At 38.6% G+C, this 21,096-nt stretch overlaps 1 long non-coding RNA gene across 1 annotated transcript in view; it reads right to left on the bottom strand.

Annotated features, from left to right (window-relative positions):
* LOC140601663 (uncharacterized) overlaps positions 1 to 21,096 on the bottom strand; it is a 158,933-nt gene that overhangs the window by 68,974 nt on the left and 68,863 nt on the right. The window contains exon 2 of the long non-coding RNA XR_012004661.1: positions 5,951 to 6,080. This is a non-coding gene — a long non-coding RNA (uncharacterized lncRNA). The remainder of the gene's footprint in view (positions 1 to 5,950; positions 6,081 to 21,096) is intronic.

The raw sequence follows: 21,096 nt of genomic DNA, 5'->3' as shown, positions 1-21,096 counted from the left end.
AATAATAATTTAAACCTGACACCTTTTTTATGCCTTTATTTTTTCCAAACTAATATGTCAAACTAATTCAATTTATCATGTTCATTTTTCTTCAACGGAAGACACGGATCTGAAGTAAATGAATATGCTCTAGATAATACGGAAGGCAATGCAAATACATAGTCAAACTTAGACCATTCCAGGACTATAATATAACCAGAGATATAAAATTTTAATTCAAAAGTTAACGATTCATATATCACTTGTTATCTTCACCTGTCAACACTTCTGACAGCCCATTTTAATATTTAGTATTTTTTCATACTTTATCTTGTAAAAAAGAATTTTATCCCTTTCTCACTATATTTCTCAACATGGAAAAAAAAAAGGTCAGACTACAGTTTGAAATTTTAGGCATGAAGGATGATAACAATGGTTTCTAGTGATAAAAAGTTCCTATCCTCATGGGAAAAGACTGATTTTTTTTTTCTTTTCTTCAGCCAGAGCAGCAAGTAATCACCAGAACCAATTTTAAATCCATCCTAATTGATCAAGGACAACTTCACATCAGTAACATTGCTTCTGAAAATCAGCCAATGTGTAACAATAATTTTCAAGTAACTATGTTTCCACAGCTAAAGATTACCCAATATCTAAACACATTTTAGTTTTAAAATTCTACCCATCCCTGAATTCCATAATTCCTGAATCCTTATACAAGGTCAGGTCTCTGCTCAGTATGAGCTCAACCGTGAAGCTCTCCCCTGCTTAGCAAGCAATAAATTCATGACTTTGTTTCAGATATGGAGTGATAGCTGCTTTCATTTAATCTAATTTGACACCTCATTAGTATATCATATTTAAAGACTTATTTACTTATTATACCCCCATTTATTTAAAATAGAATATAAAGTAGTTAAATATTACAAAAGCCAGCCCATGGCCCAAGCTGCAACATGTAGGAGGTGATCTATCATGAAATGAGCCAATAAAATTGTCTGTTTCACATGTTGGCATATTCAAATGTAACATCTCCATCAGCCAGCCCTATTTCTGCACCTCTCTCCCAACAAGGACTAATATCTGAGCCTCAATCAAATTATCACACAGCAAGAAAAGAGGTTCTAGGGTATCACAATATGACAACATGGTGGGCAAAGTCAGGCCTCCAAAGTTAGCCTTCACTGCAGAATGTTCAGACACCATATGCTTGAAAGGAGTTGTCAATATTTATCCTATTTGTTCACAACAAAATGGGAACAAGAGTGATTTCTCTTACATATATTTGATGTATTTGAAATCACGAAATGTCTTTTAAAGAACAGTTATTCTCTTAACACCTAAAGGCTTCAGTGAGACTGTGCATAGGCCACCATGTACCATTTTGTTTAAAGTAGACATTTTTTAATTGTTAGAGCATTTCCAAAATACTATATACATAATTACATACATCATTGTCCTCTTTATTATTTTTAAACGTTGTTTATAGATTATCTTACTAACTTTATGGATATAAAGGGCACAGAATTTGTTGAAGGCCCTATATAATATATTGATTTATGTATACGGTAGTCCCCCCCGCCCTTTATCTGTGGTTTTGCTTTCTGTGTTTTCAGTTACCCACCATCAACCACAACCTGGAAGCAGATGATCCTCCTCCTGACATATCATCACAGGGTCAATAGTTTCTAAGGCTATATCACATTGCCTTCATCATTCACCCCACTTCATCTCATCATGTAGGCATTTTGTCATCTCACATCATCACAAGAAGGGTCAGTGTAGTACAGTACGATGTTTTAACAGAACCAGAGAGATAGATACCACATTCACACAACTTCTAGTACTATATATTGTTAGGATAATCATTATAAGCTTTCACTCATATGGGGAATATAAAAAAATAGTGAAAGAGATTATAGGGGAAAGGAGAAAGAATGAGTGGGAAAAATAAGAGAGGGTGACAAAACATGAGAGACTCCTAACTCTGGGAAACAAACAAGGGGTAGTGGAAGAGGAGGTGGGTGGGGGGATGGGGTAACTGGGTGACGGGCGCTGAGGGGGGCACTTGACGGGATGAGCACTGGGTGTTAGACTCTATGTTGGCAAATCGAACTTCAATAAAAAAATATACATATATAAAATTTTTAAAAAATTGTTCTATTTTATTATTAGTTATTGTTGTTAACTCCTTACTGTGCCTAATTTATAAATTAAACTTCATCACAGGTATGTTTGTATAAGAAAAGACATAGTATGTAGAGGGTTCAATACTATGCTGTTTCAGGCATCTCCTGGGGGTCTGGCAATGTATTCCCTGTGGAGAAGGGGATACTACTGTAGTATGATAGCCTGACCTCTGTAAGACTTAGTGTGTCCAGAGAGAGCTCATTATCTATTTTAAAAATGAGAATCAGGCCCCCTTGCACACTGTGTTTAGCCATGATAAATATCATGACTCTCCAAGATCCTTTATATCCTCTGAGCAAGCTTGCCTGCCATCTGCTGCAAACCTGCCCGCATGGCCTCCCTAGTTTCTCTGATTGCTGTCTCAACGCTTCTACCCAAGCTCTTCCCCCACATATATGCTATTCTTTCCCCTCTTCATCTCTGCATGCCCAAACCTTCTCCTTCCTGTCAAATTCCATACCCAACAGGAAGTTATATGCTATCACTCCATGAGATCCCTTCTCCCTGTCCTAAACTCACATTTACTCTCCCAATTAATGCTTTCATTTATTCATTTACTTAGAAACATTTTATCCTGTTGGGAAATATGCAGACATTTGGTGATAAACACCTGTTGCCTTGTATTATAGTTATCTGTGCATTCATCTTATCTTCCCTTATTAGCTGTAAACTTTCTTAAGTGCAAAAGATGTGCCCTTACCATGATGTGGGGCATGATACCTGCTAAGTGGATGAACATGTTTGCCTTTGGCATGGGAGGAGGACTCACAGAAGGTGACCCAAGTCAGCAACTGTGATTCAGTTATCAAATAAGTATCTGATCTGGTCTGGGTTATTTTGCTCACCAAATTCCAATTGAACAATTTTGAAACTGTTCCTTCTGCAGTGGATGAATCATGAGCCCTCTAAGAAATGGAAGTTAAAGCAGTGTATTCACAGAGCACATGAAATAAGTTTTAAAACCTCCAGCTATTGGTAATTGTCAATCATTTTTAAAAGTCTATCAATTTAGCTTGCATGCTGCTAGAATTCGGTGTGCTTGAATATCCCTAAGGACACCATGTATTTCTGAGATTATCGCATTTATGGATCTCTCAAAAGCATGGAAGAGAGCTGATGGAGGCTTGTTAAAACAACTAACAGTAACCAACATGAGACAAGGAAGAGTCCCGGCACTGGACCATCTGTCCGTTCAGTTTGCGGGATAGAAAGATGGGTGGTTTTTCTTCATGACCACTAAAGGCTGCAATATGTATATTAAGAACTGAGCTTTTTATTAACAAGTGTGTCACCTGCAGTTGTATAAGAAACAGCCTGTGCTAGAGACTGAGAAACCAACTAAGACCCTGTGTCTACAGGGTACTCGTATTTATAGGCTTTTCCATCTTTGTCACATGTGGTATTTGTGGAAGGGGCTCCTCCTTCCGTAGCCACCTCCTCTGGCCCAGGTCCATGGAGAACCAGGGCCCTTGAAGTTTGTCCTCCCTCGGCTCCAACTAGCACATCAGCGCCAACCTCCCTCCCGTCTGTGGAGGTGCCTCCTGGGACCGTGGATTCTATTCCTTTCCCTCTCCACCTGTCTCCTCTGAGAGCTCATCTGCTTGCAGTGCTTCCTCTCTCACCAGGATGCAAATGACTCCCAAATCTATTTCTCTACTTTGCATGTCTATCTCTCTACATCACAGGGTACTTACTGCATGCTGTTGGCAGGCACTCATTACTCAGTAAATACTTGCTGCCTGATTGTAGGATAAGATGGAAGTAGTCTTCCTTCAGGTAAATGCATAAAGGGCTTTTCTGGGTCAAGATAGCCTTGGCCTTCCTAAATTCAAAACTAGAGAGAAAAGGATGAAATTGCTCTAGGTAAATTCCTTAGAGAAGGAACTGTTATAATTTTTGTTCAGCATATGATATTTTTCTGCTCAGTATTGCCTTCTTGTTCTGGAACAGTCCCATCTCTGTCCATCCTATCTCCACAAGAGCTGTATAACCATGTGCTCCTGTTCCATATCTACTAAGTAGGCATTTGACTCACCCTAGACTAAGGACTTTTGAACCTGTTTCTAGTGATGTCTGAAACTAGAAAATATAAAAATCCAGGTATATTTTCCAACATCAAAATACTAACTCAACAAATATTTGCTAAGTAACTACTATGTGCTGGGCATTGTGCAGTCAAGAACTAGGACAAAAGTCCCTGCATGATAGTAGAGGAAAACAGATGATAAATAAATATGCAAGAAAAAATATAGCATGTCAGATGTGGTAAGCTGGAAACCCGCTATCCAAAGAATTATTACCTCCAATACCCAAACTCAGAGTAGGAAGAAAAAGAAATAAAGAAAACAGAATGTTCATTGTAACACAGGCCTATTTCCCCTGGTCTTTTCTATGGGTTTTAAACATGAAAACAACAATAGTAAAAGTAACTATAATGGCTCCTACTTAGTGAAGGGGTTCAAGTTGTCCACAATGGATTCAGTGCAGCTGGTCCTCAGTTGACCAAATACCTGCCCTTTGAGATAAGCACTAAAAATTAGCCTGATTTTATAGATGAAGAAGCTGATGCCTTAGAGAAGTCAAGTAATTTGGCCAATGTTACAGGGTGAGTAGCAGAACCAGCATTAAACCCAGGCTTCCTCCCACCAGGATCCTTGCTTTTACCACTCACTCTGTCATACTGCTACTGAGCAGCCTTCCCACCCAGATGCTGTGCAAAAGTACATCTCACTTCAGGGAGTTCACAGGCAAACAGAGAGGCATAGCCATTTGGGACAAGTGCAATACAGTTGCTGCCATTACACAGACGAAATTTTGTACTAATAAAAAAAAGTGTGTGGACTGGGATTCTGAGCTTCATTTAACCTTCTGGCATCATCCAAGGGCCAGACCCATTTGCTTCCAAGCAGAGCAGCTCCTACCTAGTGCCTGCTGCTTCTACATAAGGCTGGATGGAGAATAAGACCCCTCTGGGTTAAAGGAGTAACAGCAGCCTATTTCTGCCCTGATACCTTGAACAAGTCATCCCTGGTATTTGCTGAAACAACGAGGGTTACTGTCCAGCACCTACTCAACCTACAACTTACTCAGAAATGTTCTAATGACTCCTCTAGGCAAACGCACCAGTACAGCCAGTGCTGAAAGACATGTCACTCCAAATATTAATCCAAACCAAAAGGTCCTTTTTTACTCTCCATAAAATACAAAATCATATTCCAAACTACAAGGACTTTACTGGGATTTTAATTTTTTTAATGCAACACATTTCCATTAAATTAGCTGCTAGTGAATTATAGAAAAGGAAAACAGGACTGTGGGTTTTTCCTCATTCCTCATTCAGTCATTCATTTTGTTTTTCCACTTTTCAACCCTCTATTTCAGCCTTCCTGCTAGAAAAGCCTAGGTCAGAAATTCTGCCTTTGAGGGCCCAGAGCACAAGGAAAGAACCTATGGCCTGTGACCTGAGCAGCAGCCTGCAGGGAAAAGAGAGGCCAAGGAAATGTAGCAGAAAAGTGAGTTAGGAAGGAGTCCTTAGAGTTCTCTTAGAAGCTAAAGTGCTTGGAAATTGAATGTCAAAGCCCAACCAGGTTTTTCTTCCCCAAGGGCACTTTTTCTCATCTGGAGAAATATTGTTCATTTCGACACTGCTCTCCTGGAATTCACAATTGGTATCAGTTCAGGGAGCAGAAGGACAAGTCTCCCCAGCACCCCCAACCCTTGCCCCATCCCCTGGCAGGATTCACTGTGCTCTGGTCCTCCCAGCACAGGCTCCCACACCAACCTCAATCCTCAAGGCACCTCTACCTCCATCCTGGATAGCCATGCTTGGTAGTTTCCTTGGCGGGATTAGAGGATTCTGATCATCAAGAACCTTGTCTCCTTCATCTGGAATCCTCCCAGAGTTTGGAAAGCTGTGAAGTCAAGAAGAGCTAATTTAAACTCTGGCACTTACATACAATAGATAGGTAATTCACTGACCTAGGTTGCTTAATCCCTCAAGGATTTCATGTCCTGACCAGTGCAAGGAGAGGTAGAAATACATGTCCACCCAAGCTGCTCTGATCACTAAAAGAAAAATTAGAATAACTCACATTGTTTTGAAGGACTGCTATGTGCTAGGCACTGGTCTGAGTTACTTGTATGCATTACTTCCTTTAAACTTTATAACAGACCATAAGGTAAATTTTAGCATGAATTCCATTTTATAGGTATGGAAATCAAGCCTTAGAGAAGCAGAATAATTTGCCTATAGTGCTTAGCCTAAAAGATACATAAGAATCATAACAAGAGCTATGCTTTGGTACACTGATCGTATGCTAGAGATGAACTAAATATTTTACTTGTATTATTTCACATTTTCCCATTTTTTCAACTGAAGAACTGGATCTTAAAAAGATGAAGTTGCCTGCTATACTTACTCAATCATTATGTAACAGAGCAGAGATGTCACCCCAGGCCTTTGGGTCAGAGTCTTTGAACTTAACCATTACTCACTCCCTAGAGATGACAGTTTCACCACATAGTAGCTCCTTAATATATTTTGTTAAATCAAATTGATGCTATGGGGAGTTTGCCATTCAACTATATTAGACTTCTTATGAAGAGAGTATAGGTTTCAAGTCTTATGCATAGTGCATTTGATTTTCTTTCTAATTTCTTCATGGATTCTGCATTATTCAACCTCAAATGCTGAGCTCTTGAAATGAGGCCAGGTCACCCCCTCCTTAATTTGGGAACCCAAATGCACAACCAGCAGGCTCTTGAGCTGCCAAAATTGATAGCCCCATTTTTGCGAATGGATGCTGCCCACCAAGGAAAGGCAAAACTACAACCTGCCAAATTAATGGATGTGTTGATATGGGGTCTTAGGGATTGCAGTGCAGCAGACACAGAGTTCAGTCAAATTGAAAGTGTGCTCCAGGTTGTAGGCAAGAGACAGGGGGTTTTATTTTTTATTTTTTTATTTTTATTTTTTTGAGACAGGGGGTTTTAAAGCAGAAACCACAGGCTTACCCAAATTTTTTTGAATGAATTATGCTTGGTGCTGGTGAGTTTAAGCTGAACATCTATACATGATTGGCTATTGAACTAACAGGGTTTGCTAAAGTTCTTTTCGGTTTTGGATGTGCATAGTCTGATTTGCCTTATGGCCTTCCGACTCCATCTTAAAATGATTCTGATAGCCATGCTTACACTATTTTGAATCTTCTTTCATGATACAAAGCACTTTGTCAGGCTTCATTGACCAAACAGTGATAGTAATATAAGCAACTCGTGAGAAAGGGTTGATTAAGTGTGAATCCATCAATGTGATGCAACATCCTGCATCCATGAAGCAGTAATTCTGAAGACCAGAGAGAAGTGTAGGACCATGCCTAGAATGTTTTACCATATGACATTAACTCATAAAATACAACATAATGTGTGCCCTATGATGGCATTTTTTACAGTAAAAATATATGTGAAAATTAAAAGTTAATAGAAAAGGAGCACTTGGTTGGCTCAGTCAGGTAAGTGTCTGACTCTTGATTTCAGCTCAGGTCATGATCTTAGGGTCATGAGATTGAGCCCCATGTCAGGCTCCATACTCAGGGTGGAGTCTACTTGTCCCTCTCCTTCCCCCTCTACTCTTCCCTCATCAACTTCCCTCCCCACTGCTTCCATGCACTCTTTCTCTCTCAAATAAATAAATAAACAAAATTTCTAAAAAGTTAATATAAAAGGAATTAAATGTTATGTTATGATGGTTCAACTCTGAGTGGTGTTTTATAGATTTATGGACGATTCTATTGTTTTGATGGTAAAACATCAAAACTGAATGTCAGAATACACTGTGGACAACTGCTCTAAGAAAAGTGCCATAGAACAGGCAATAACTTTTCACAAATATTTATTTTTGTTATTATTTCCCTGTCACATACATGAACAAGGGAGACTAACAAAGAAAATTAACCTGTATAGTAATCACTTGCTTTGTGGTTCACAAGACATGTCTACATGCTACTTTTTATCTAATACTTAAGTAAGACAGGGATATCCTATATGTTTTCCAAACCCTATTTTCTTTCCAAGTGAAGTACAGAATATTCAGGAACCTCTTGCTCACCGGGACATGGAGGTGAAATAAAGGGTCTGTGATTGAACCAGGATTTTCACAGCTAGTCCAGGATTTTTTTCCCTGCACCAAGTGTTTTTTATCCTCCTATGGTTATAAATGGCAGTCTGTGCACTTGGGGAGTATACAGTTGACATACTGATTCTCTCGAAGGTTTTAGGAAATGTGCTTCATGTTTTACTTTAGATACTGTCAGTTTTGGTTAGAGATGTGAATGTTACAAGACTGAAAGAAAGATGCCATCAGAAACTGGGAGCCATTTGAAGCAGAAAGGATTTCCTTATTCATGGAGGCCTTTTCACTGAAACCACTTCTGCATCGGTCCCAGGAGAGCTTAAAGAGGGCACCCAGTTGTGCACTTTCCTTTCTTTCTCCTAAGCACACATTTGCACATTTATCACCATCCCATGTTCCTTTAAGCCTTGTGCCACTGCTTCCAGTTTCTTCTCCTGTTCTCCTCTCAGCCTCATGTGTCTGATTTCATAGGGGGGAGGAGGGTTATCTTTGTGCTCCCTCTCGGGTTGACTCAGAGCTACAGCCCTGATGGCTCTGCAAAATTGATGGTTTAACTCCTGTGTCAGAGAGCAGGACCGGGGAAGAACATCTGGGAAATCATTAATTTACACAATCCTGTTCAACGGCCAAGGTATCACATCTTTACTGTCTGTGCACCTCTGGCCCCCAGCACCACGGTGCCACACGGGCATAAAGGGGACACCTGCTCTTGCGCAGAGCCCTAAGGCAGACAACACTGAGAGGGAGATTCTCTGCTTAAAGTCTTCAAGGTCTCACTGCGAGTCAAAGACCAGCAGTGCTTGGTACATGCCTCTCCCCACCAGTCCTATCCCATGAGAAGGAGGCAGGGTGTGAGCATGTGAGTGAGTGTGTGTGTATGTGCATGTGTGTGTGTGTGTGAATAATTCCAGGAAGTCAAGTCCAGGCCTTTTGAAATGTATCAAAAATCTATGTCCACACTAACCCAGGATCTAATTTCCTGCCCCAGCTTCTCTGTTTAATAAAGTAAGAAGCTGCCTATCTCACAGCACTTTTCCCTTTATTCAAGTTAAGCCTTCCCTCCTGCCTTGGTTGTAGGTCATGATCTTGGCTGCTCCCTGCAGATTGAAAAGGTTGACTCCTAGATCTATACGTGACCAGCTTAATTCTAGAGAGACTGTCTGAAGTACTTCACGGTGGTTTAGTTTCCACGTCATTTATCACTGACATCGTCTCATGCATGAAAGTGCAAGGAGATTTAAGGAGCTGGCATTTGCTCACAAGGTCTCCTTTAGTGGAACGGAGCCTAACACGCTACTTAACTTGCTCTGCCACTGAAACATAACTCTTCTCTCCCCACACTTCCGTCTTGGACAGAATAGCACAAGCCCTTACCAAGTGGGGAGCTTTTCTCTGGAACTCTTAAGTCCTATTGTACTGAAATGTGCATGATACCTACGGGGTTAGGTCACAACCCATCTTTGCAGTCCAAATCCCACGCCTCAAAAACAGCCAGAAAGAGCCTGGTGTTGCAGGAACAAGTCACCTGAATGACCAAGAAATCCTCTGACACCACATAGAAGGCAAATCAAGAAAACACCACTTTTCTGAGTTTGAAGAGAACTGGGTTTTACGACTTATTTGGATTTGTTTTTCCAATTTATTTTCATGCTTGCAAGCCACTGCTTCTTTTTACTCTATTAAAACTTTAAAAAAATTAAAACCAAAGATGAAATCTTTACATGTCTATCGCTGGTTTTACTGGATTCCTCATTCTAGAAGTAAGATTTCTAGTTTTGCAAAAATAAGCCCCAGGAAGCCAGTATTTTCTGGTAAGAGTCAATATTCAGGATCATACAAGTATAGGAAGTCCTACAAACTAAGTTTCCAAAATTGGAAATCATACTGAATCAACATTTTCTCCCAAAATGCAGATAACATATTCTGAAATATTAACATTCTGCTCAGTCAACAGAATGTCCTCCTGTAGGTTCTGTATACCTCCTTCTGGAGTTTGGAAGACCTGGTGCAGTTCTGCCTTGATATAAAGCATTCTGAGCACAAGCCCCAACACACACACACACACACACACACACACACACACACACACAGTTCCTAAATCAGAAAGCAGATCAAATAGAGCAGTTTTTTACCTTATTCTTCCACATACCACCATTTTACACACATACACACGCACATACATGCACACAAAGTTTCTGATATATTGTCCTATATTGCCTCAATTAAGGAGATTTATTTATTTGAACATCAGTGTCCTCTGAAATTATGATTAGCCCCTGAGAGAGAGCAACTCTCTGGAAGGACATGTATTAAACTGGTAAGACTTGTGTTTATACACTAGAGATAAAGCTTCTGGGACATTTATATGATATCAGACATACTAAATTATTTTTAAGCTTTCTGACAATAATAATTGAAGATACATGTCATTTTATCTATTTGTTTCTAAACCACAGAAAATAATTAATGAGTTATTTACCCATGTACATTTGACTTTCTCTCTGTTTCACTGTGGATCTGCTCATTCATTTCTTATCTGCATAAACGTATAGCCTGTCCTTTTTTTTTTTTCAAACCAGGGCCAACTTGTAGGCTAAATAGGCTGCAATTTTTTTAGTTAATTGTAAGTTTTTAGAAAGTGCCAGTGTCTTTTAATGCCTCTTCTCTAGGTTGGAATTAATGATAAAGTTCCATGATTCAGGAAAATTCTTTTGAGTGAAGAAAGTCCCCTTGCTAAAGTAGAAATTCTCTTGGAAGGTAATAGGAAGTCATTATCTAACATTTACCCCTCTGAGAAAATTAGTATAATATCCTTTATTATATGACAGATATTATATGGACCAAGTAGCAAAGGGAAAAAATGGGTCTGAAATGTGGGCATTACATGAAGAGTCTTAATTACCCAACAGGGCAACAGTCCCTCAGGAGAAACAGGTAGAGAAAAGGAAAGGTAGAATGATGCCAAAAATCAGATTCTCTTCTTTGCTCGTTGGCCATATTTCAAACCTGCTAACCATGAGTCAGGTCAGAAAAGGAGAGTTCTCCTATGGATTACTGTGATACAGCCAAAGAAAAAAATGTACCAGATAGCATTAAACAGACAAGGAATACTTTATTTAAGACTATTGCAATAGGATGATATGCCTGGGTGGCTCAGCAGTTGAGCGTCTGCCTTCAGTTCAAGGTGTGATGGGTCCTGGGATCTAGTCTCACATCGGGCTCCCTGCGAGGAGCCTGCCTCTCCCTCTGTCTATGTCTCTGCCTCTCTCTCTGTGTCTCTCATGAATAAAAAAACAAAATCTTAAAAAAAAAAAAAAAAAGACTGTTGCAATAGGAGAGAGAGATTCAAGTCCACTTAAAATTCTTTGGTGTTAAACAATAGGAAGTTTTTAAGCTCTGGGGTGAGCTGGGAGAAAAGTACTGGAGGACATTAGGGAAGAGATTGGTCAATGTGATTAAGTAATCTGTATTTGCTAATTGTACCTTATCAGAATTAGAATCCTACTTTCCTTCAGAGACTGGAAGATAAGGGTGCTATCTTTCTTAATAATTACATTTCAAAGGGATGGCGTCCAGGTCCTTGAGACATTCCTGGGTGGTAAAACTGGCAAAAGGCTGGGAGAAGACTTATATCTTAAAGGAGCAGAGAAAGAATTCACAACTATAAGTTTTCTAAAATATGTGCTCCAAGAAAAGAGAGACCGGGGGCCAGTCTAACGTTTAGTCAAGATAAAGAGAATGTTAGGGCCATCTTGATCAATCTATAGTGATATTGAGAAACGTACAATGAGCACTCGGTAAGTTCTATGTTCTTCACATGCACTTCCTCATTTCATTGTGATGTGTTATGTTCTTCATTTACAGATGAGGAAACTGAAACACAAAGAGAGGCTAGGTTACCTGCCTATGGTTACATAGTGCCAATCCATCTGGTTTTGGAGTCTACAACCTTAGCATGCCAGTATGGTAGGTAGGCAACCCTTGCACCTCAATGTCTGAGCTTAAGATAAATCCTGTGGTAAATGTACCCTACAGTGAATCACAACAGATAACACATCTTGGCAGGTCCCTCCTCTTGCATGCAGGGAGAATTGAGACATCTTCCAGACAATAGAATATGTCAAAGATGATGGGATAGTCCCCCATGATTATGTTATATTACAGAAGATGGATACTTAGCAACCTAGACTGAGAGATTCTCCTAAGGGGTTTGAAGAAGTGATCTGCCATGTTATGAGAATGCCTAAGAGAAAGCCACTTGGAAAGGACCTGAGCATAGCCCCCAGGTGACAGCCCACAAGAGAAGGGGACCTTAGTCCAAATTCTGATCTAAATTCTGCCAACAACCACATGAGCTTGGAAGTGAACTCTGAGCTTCAGATAAGACATAGCCTGGCTAACACCTTGACTACAGTCCTGGGAGACCATGAGTGGAGGACCCAGCTAAGTCTTGCCCAGACTCCTGACTCATGCTATAACTTATTGAGTTTGAGGTACTTTGTTGACAGACCTGTTGTTTTGGTGAGTGCTCTGGCTATCATTTACTGAAATAGCCTCCTAGAACTTCTAGGAGTTCTTTCTGCTTCTAGTTTGCGCTCTTCAAAATATGCCTGCCATGGTCATCTTTTGAAAATGTATTATCTTAATATGTAATTCTTCAATGTCAAATGTGGTATTAGCAACTAAAACTTATAGGATAAAGCCCAAACTCACTAAATATTATAAAAAGCTCTCCCAGATTGGTTCCAAATTACTCTATGTTTCCCAATTTCTTGCCACCCCTCCATAGATTATTCATTCATCCATTTTTTTCAACCTATAGTTACCTAATGCCTTTTACCAGAAATTGTCTGGCACTCCATGTATGAAACCTAAATGATAACATTTCTTCCAAAATAGACCTCTAATATAGTTGAAGAGTCAGACAGTTTAATCAACTATCACAGTGAAGTAGAGAAGCTGAAAGGACTCCATTTGAGAAAGTCTCCATCTCTGCTCTTTTTTCTGTGAGGCCCCATTTATTTATGTTCTGTATTTTGCTTCTGAATAAGCCAAAGAAGCTATGTTCATCATTCTCTGTGTTTTGTCCTAGGCCCCAAACACCTAATGACATCCAAGAAGAGCCAGATCCTAAACATGTTCCATTAGCTTCAAACAAACTTCAACATCCCCTACCTTGGTAATTATGGAATAACACCTCTTGTTCATCTGATGCTTGCCTTTGACTGGACCCTCCTCTAGATTCCTAAAGGAACATGTATCCCAGACCCCTTTCCAATAAAAACCTTAGCCCCAAGCAACAATAAGACTCATTCTCATTTCTTTCCGAGTCACGCAGACACTCCATCTGCTACTCTCTACCTGTCACTTACATTATTCAATAAACACTGTTTCCACTTTCTCTGGCTCAAAGTTGATTTCTACCTTGGATGAAGTCAAGGACCCTCTTGGCTGGTCCTGTGGGACATTCCCCAGGGCTCTCAGACTCAACCTGCCTGCATCAACAATTCAACACAAAATTCTCTGGCTTGAAGAAGTCAAATGGTATTGTTCCAATTCCACCACTTACTATCTGAGAATTGGGTAAGTTAACTTTCATCTCTGAACTTCAGTGTTTTCACTTGTAAATATTGGAAATAACACCTAAAATCTCAGAGCATCACTGAGAGGGATTAAACTAGGTGATACAAGTAAACTGATTAGCATAATGCAGAATATAGAATGAAAATCTAATAAGCACTTGCTAAAGCATTTGTTAAATTTTTATATTTGTTTTTTGTTTGTATTTGTTGACACTTTTATACTTCACATGAAGGGGGTAGGACAAAGATTATAGAGGGATGGCCAGGCAGACTGCTTGTGGGGGTAAGCACTAGGGTGAGCATGGAAGGAGGACAGGATTCAGAAACATGGAAAGTTTCCTGGTAGGCTAACATGTGTAAAGACACAGATGCCTGAAACAGCAGGATGTTTCAGACACAGTAGTTGGGCTTGTCTGAGAAAAGGTGTATGTGGGAGAATTAATTTAAAGTAACTCTCATTTATTTCCCCAGTACCCATATTTATTCTTCCACAAACTGAAAAGAAGAAAAAAATCATCTGGGACTTACTATATGACAGACATCATTCTAACCAGCCTCTCATACCACTTTGGAACATATAAAAGTATTAGCAGACACAGTATTTCCTATAAGCATCTTGAAGTCCTGCTGGGGAGAAAAACAAGTATTTAAATGAATAAAATAAAGACTACTAATGTGTATATTTAAAAATGCTCATTTTATTTTATTTAAAATTTTATTTATTCATTGAAAGACACAGAGAGAGACAGAGAGAGGCAGAGACACAGGCAGAGGGAGAAGCAGACTCCATGCAGGGAGCCCGATGTGGGAGTCAATCCCAGGTCTCCAGGATCACGCCCTGGGCCAAAGCCAACGTTAAACTGCTGAGCCACCTGGGCTGCCCCAAAGTGCTCATTTTAGAATAAAGATAATTCATTCAAAAGACCCAAGGTGACTCTCTTTATGTATATGTTTTTCCAAAACATACTTTTTTTTTCCTTCTTAAATTTTTTTTGTTAAAGTTTGATTTGCCAACATATAGTATAACACCCAGCTGATCCCATCAAGTGCCCTCCTCAGTGCCCGTCACCCAGTCACCCCATCCCCCCTCCTACCTCCCCTTCCACTACCCTTCGTTCGTTTCCCAGAGTTAGGAGTCTCTCATGCCAAAAAATACTTCTAAATGTATGTAGCTTTGGCACAAAATTTCCTCATTGTATCATTTAACACATATTGCTTGACTGCCTACTAAATGTGGTGTACTATTCCTAGGCCTTTGGTATAAAAACAGACGTGATCCCAGTCCCATTGAAACTTAAGTTGTAGCAAAAGCAGACAAACAATACATAATATATTTGACAAAAAATGTATAACATGGTTGTATATAATATGATGGTAAGTGATAGGGGACAGAAACACATAGATCAGAGAAGGGGGCCTCGGGGTAGGGGCTACAGGACTACATAGGGGAGTCAAGGTGACCCTTAGGGAAAGACTACAAGTGGGGAAAACCTGAAAGATGGGATAAGAGCTTTCTAGGCAGGGGAAACAGTGTGGGGAAAGGCCATGAGGCAGGAGTGTGCCCGGCATGCTTAGGAAATGCCAGAGAGGACAGTAGGGTTGAAACATGATTAGGGCGGGAAAGCAGAGAGAAGGTAAGAGAATCAGATCCTGCAGGGACCTCTGGCCCACTCTGAAACTGAGACCTGCTGTAGGGATTTGAGCAGAGAACTATCACAATTCAACCAGTGTTTTTGTTTTGTTTTGTTTTTAAGATTTTATTTATTTATTCATGAGAGACAGAGAGAAAGAGAGAGGCAGAGACACAGGCAGAGAGAGAAGCAGGCTCCATGCAGGGAGCCCGACGTGGGACTTGATCCCAGGTCTCCAGGATCACACCCTGGGCTGCAGGTGGCACTAAACTACTACGCCACCAGGGCTGCCCTCAACCAGTGTTTTACATTTTTCTTAGGGAGAACTATAGAAGGATGCCCTCTACATGCCAGTGAGAAACTGGTGACATGCTGTACGATGATCCCAAGAGAAAAACTTCCAACACTTCATCATTAAGCATTAGTTTCTTGTAGATATCTGAAAGCTAACAATCTAACACTAGAGTCTATTGTAATTTTTAACAATAAATTCTATTCCTAATTTCCTAAGTTATTTTTAAAACCATGTGTAAAGTCGGTAATATGCTTCCTGTGAGTCGATATGATTTTTGTCTTTAATTTGAATGGTAATGAATTACATGCACTGATTTTCTAATATTAAAATAATTTTGCATGCCTAGGGTAAATTCTCATGGTTTCTTTCTTTGATGCTTGGTGACTTTTGACTGTGTAGCATGCTTTTTCGTTAAACAAGATTTATTTGCAGTAATTATTCCAGTCATATTGTAAGGGTAGTTTTATCATAAGAAATTGCATTGGTTTGCCAATAAGTGATACTTTCAAGTTTCTGGTTTTCTTTTCTTTTTTTTTCTTTTCTTTCTTTTCTTTTCTTTTCTTTTCTTTCTTTTTATTCTTTCCTTTTTTTTCCTTTCTTTTTTTGCTATTAATATAGTTTCTAATATGAAGACGGCCTCAAATTATTGATAAAATCTATTTTGTCATAATCTGTCATTGCTTAGAACACCACTGAATTCTATTACTCGGCATTCATTTCAGATCTTTGGACTTGCAAAAGTGTAATTGGCCCATTTTTTGTCTTATACTGGCCTTTTTTTGTATAGGTATAAAAGTTATAAAAGTCTCATAGAATAAGTTGGATGATTTTCTTTATTATTTTCTGAAGTAATTTATATATGATAGGGACTTTTAAAATTGAGTTCTTTACCATTTCTTTGTTTTCTTTTTTCTTTTTCCTGATTTCTATTGGGCAAAGATTTTTATCGACTATTTATTTCTACTGATTTGAAGCTATAAATTATGTTCTTAATATTCAAATACATTATTAGAAAAATGTGGAGCTAAATTTGGGTAAAGTCTAAAGTTATTCAATGTTTTCTCCAATGCAAAACTTGTCAAAAATCTTAGCATGCCTTAAACAATGCATAGCACCACCATTATGTTATTGCTTTTGGTATGTTTAGTTTTACCTATATAAACATCAAAAATGCTCTTTAATTTACAGATATATTTTCATTTCTTCTGTGCTCACTTTTATCCTCTTGCCCATGCTCTGAGTTCTCATCACCACTATCTACACTGCATATTGTAATAAATCTTGTAGTATTATTCTATAACTGGTCAACAGTCTTTGTGTGACTAATAAATGCCTTTTTCTTACCTCTGCAAAGGAATGAAGATTTAGCTGAGTATAAAATTCTAGGCTAACAGTAAGTCTCCCTCAGGGTTTTGAATAGATGATTCTCTTGTCTTTTGGACTTTCTTCTGGGTGATAAATCTGTTCTCAGTCATAATACACTTCATGTGCAGATAACTTGTTTTTTCTCTCTAGACACTAATGTTTAAGATTTTTCTTCTTTCTCTTTTAATGTTTTACAATCTAATTTCTCTGTATTAAATTGTGGATTTGTTTTTGTTTTTCTTGCATGCCATTTGTTGTGTATTTTTTGTTGTGTATTCCCTAAGGACTCTCACCTATTATGTCTTTATATATTATTCTCCACCACTCTATCCCTCTTTTATTCCAGAATTTCTGTCAAACCTATGGTGGGGCTTGCCAATCTACACTCATTCCCTTAATGATTTTCCAGTTTTAACTATTTTTCCCATCACTACTGGATTCTGGGTGATTTCTTCCAGTATCATCTTCAAATAACTTTTTCCTTTGGGTCCATTCCATGTTTCATGCAATCTATTAAGTTATTTAATACCAATATTTATAAATCCTAAGATTTTAATCTGGCCCTTTTACCTTTTTTCAAATTGTCTTTTGTCATCATTTCTCATTGTTTTCAACAGCTAGTATCCAATTTTGTATCTTTTGATGTCCTAAATGTATTTGCATTGTTTTAAATAACAAAATTTATTTCACAGGAATGGACTGATATTAGAATGACTAGTTTTGTTATCCTGCCTTCCTTCTGAACATTTGGCTTCTTCATGCAGTGAAGAGTTGTATTTCAGCCTCATTTGAGGTGCAGAGACCCTTTCTCTCTGTATTCAGTCTTCTCAGTGCAAAAAGTCAGACTCAGCCACATGCCAGTCTCCAGAACCAGGTTTTAAATGGGATGTGATTCTTGAGAGTATTACAGATTCAGCTTATGGCTTTACTGCTTTCCTGTCATGAGGTTCCCTCTTTTTCCCTCCTACCTCTCTAGCCCACATCTTCCTTTAAAGCCACGGATCAAGCAGATCTTCTGCAAAAGATTTTCTCAGCTTCCTTTTACTGGCTGTGAAGAAGACATTGAGCCTACTTCCTGTCTCCCATCAACTAAGGAACACTTTTCTTCATTTATCTCTCTGAGCTGAACTTCTGTCTATCCCTTCTTGCTTTTTCATCAGCTAGGAATACTATGGCCTCTAGCAATGACAGGGTAGCTTGTAGAGGCTGGTGCTCTGGTCAAGAACAATTGGGGATAAACAGACACAACCTTGGACTTGAGGAGAAAAGAAGGCACATTGAAGTGAGCACAATTTTCCGTAAGCCATGTTTACCCTTAGGGATTTGCCTATTCTTGGCACAGGAGGTGAAGCTGAGATGCTTGGCAGAGCCTCACTGCTACAAGACAGAAAACTAGCAAAGATATTTAATACCTTGTGAGGCTGAGGATTTTTTTTTTTCAATATGGAGTTTTGCAGCTGCCAAGACAGTCAAGTCTGGAGGAAAATTCTATGAGAGAAGAGAGGTAGTGGCTTACTAGCTTGATATCCAGTGGTTTAGACCCAGGTTTCTCATCCTCCGCAGTACTGACATTGCAGGCCAGATAATTCTCTATCACGAGGGTTGTCCTATAGGACATATAGAATGTTTAGCAGAATCCTTGGCCTCTACCCACTAGATGTCAGTAGTAATCTGCCCCCTACCCCCAGAGTTGTTAAAAACAAAAATATCTTTAGATATTGTCCATTGTCTCCTGAGAAGAAAAATCGCCCTGATTGAGAACCACTAGATTAGACTCTTGAAGCATTTGCCAAATCTTTAAGGTGGGAAGAGTGAGAGACTAAGAAACCAAGCAGAAAAATACCTGCATAACAGAGCAGAATGTTCAAGTCATGAGGTACTGAGAAGATAAACACTAGAGCTCCCCAGGGAGCAGTGATCCTGGCAAACTATCCAGGCTCTAAATTGGTGCCTCTGGAGATCTGTGTCTAAGGACTAAAATGATCTATTCTAGTCTAAGCCTGATGTCAGTGGCAACTCAGCCCTTAATGAGCTTAGGCTATGATTATCTTTAATCTCCTTTTATTATAGCTATCTACTAGAAAACAAAGAGAATGGTCCCCAGAGGAAGACAATGTCAGCCAGAAGCTATAACATTTTTACACAATGTCTTACATTCAATCAAAACTTTCCATGCATAAAGGAAGGACCCATGGAAAATCATACAGATTATAAAATGGATCCATAGGCAACCTAGGTTATGATGTTATCAAATATGGACTTTAAAGTACATATTATTCTGGGGTGCCTAGATGGCTCAGTCTGTTAAGTATCCAACTCTTGATTTTGGCTCAGATCATGATCAGAGGGTCGTGGGACTGAGCCCCATGTCAGGCTCTGTGCTGAAGCCTGAGCATGGAGCCTGCCTGGAATTCTCTCTCTCTCTCTCTGCCCCTTCACCCACTCACAATGTCTCCCTCTCTCTCAAAATAAAAAAATAAAATCTTTTAAAAAATAAATATTGTTCAACAAACCAGTATTATAAGGTCAAGAAAACAAATGATGAGATTGAAATTATAAAGCTTAAACCTTCAAACAAATCTTCAAATGTAACTTTTAGAACTAAGACATATAACTGTTCATGAGAAATTAAAAGATGAGTGTAAGAGTAGATAAGGTATTTCTTCACTCATGGCCCCACTCTTCCCATCACTCCTGTTTGCCACATCTCTTTTGACTCTAACACTCTTCTTTCCCTCTTAAAAGGATCCTCATGAAAACAGTAGGCCCACCAAGATAACTCAGGATGCTCTCCCATCCAAGTTCCTTAGTTTACTCATGTCCAAAAAATGTAACAAAACTTGTTGAATTTAACAAAAACATGCAAAACTCTACACCAAAAACTACAAAACATTGTTGAGAGAAATTAAAGACTGCAAAAAAATGGAGACATATACCATGTCCATAGATCAGATGGCTCAATATTTTTTAGATGTTGACTCTCTCTAAATTGGTCTAGAGATTTTGGGTTTTCTTTTTTTTATTCTGATTGTTTTCTTGTGTGGAAATTGGCATGTGGATTCTAATATTTTCACAGAAATGCAAAAACCTACAGTAGCCAAAATAATTCTGAAAAATAACAAAGTTGGAAGACTTACACATCCTGATTTCAAAACTTCCTATAAAGCTAACAAGCTAACATAACCAAGAGAGTGTTGTACTAGTGTGATTATATGCATATAATCCCTGGAAGAAACTAGAAAATCCAGAAATGGAATGACACATGTCAACAAATTTTTAACAAAGGTACCATAGTAATTATATGGGGAAAATAATTTTGAGACTATTAGGTAAAGAAAAGAAAAACCAAAAAAAAAAAAAAAAAAAAAAAGAAAAACCTTGGCTCTTATTTCACATATTATATAGACATTAGCCTGAAATGGATTATAGCCCTAAATGTAAGAGCTAAAAATACAACATTCTAAAAAACACAAAGGAGAAAATCTTCGTAACATTGGTAGACAAAGATTTCTTGCAGAATACACAAAAGGCAAAAGCCAGAGAAACTGATAAATTGGACCTTATCAAAATTAAAAATCTTTGCTCTTAAAAAGACACTTTAAGAAATTAAAGATCCATCATGGATTAGGAAAAAATACTTCAAGACATTACTTCACATCAGATTGCATAAAAAATATATATATACTTGTTTTAAGTCAATAATAAAAATCCAAAAATTCAAATTTTAAAAATGGTTAAAAGATTATTAAAAGCATCACCAAAGATATATGAATGATAAATAAGCACATGAAAAAAATTGCTTAATATCATTTGTCACTAGGGAAATGCAAATTTAATACCACAATGAGATATCACTACAAATCCACCAAGTAGCTAAAATTAAAAAGACTAACAATAGCAGGTGCTAGGGAAGATTTGGAGAAA

This window comes from Canis lupus, chromosome 12 (assembly GCF_048164855.1).
Source record: "Canis lupus baileyi chromosome 12, mCanLup2.hap1, whole genome shotgun sequence".
NCBI lineage: Eukaryota > Metazoa > Chordata > Mammalia > Carnivora > Canidae > Canis > Canis lupus.
Note: the sequence above shows the minus strand (reverse complement) of the source record. Positions and strands in the feature narration are given on the sequence as shown.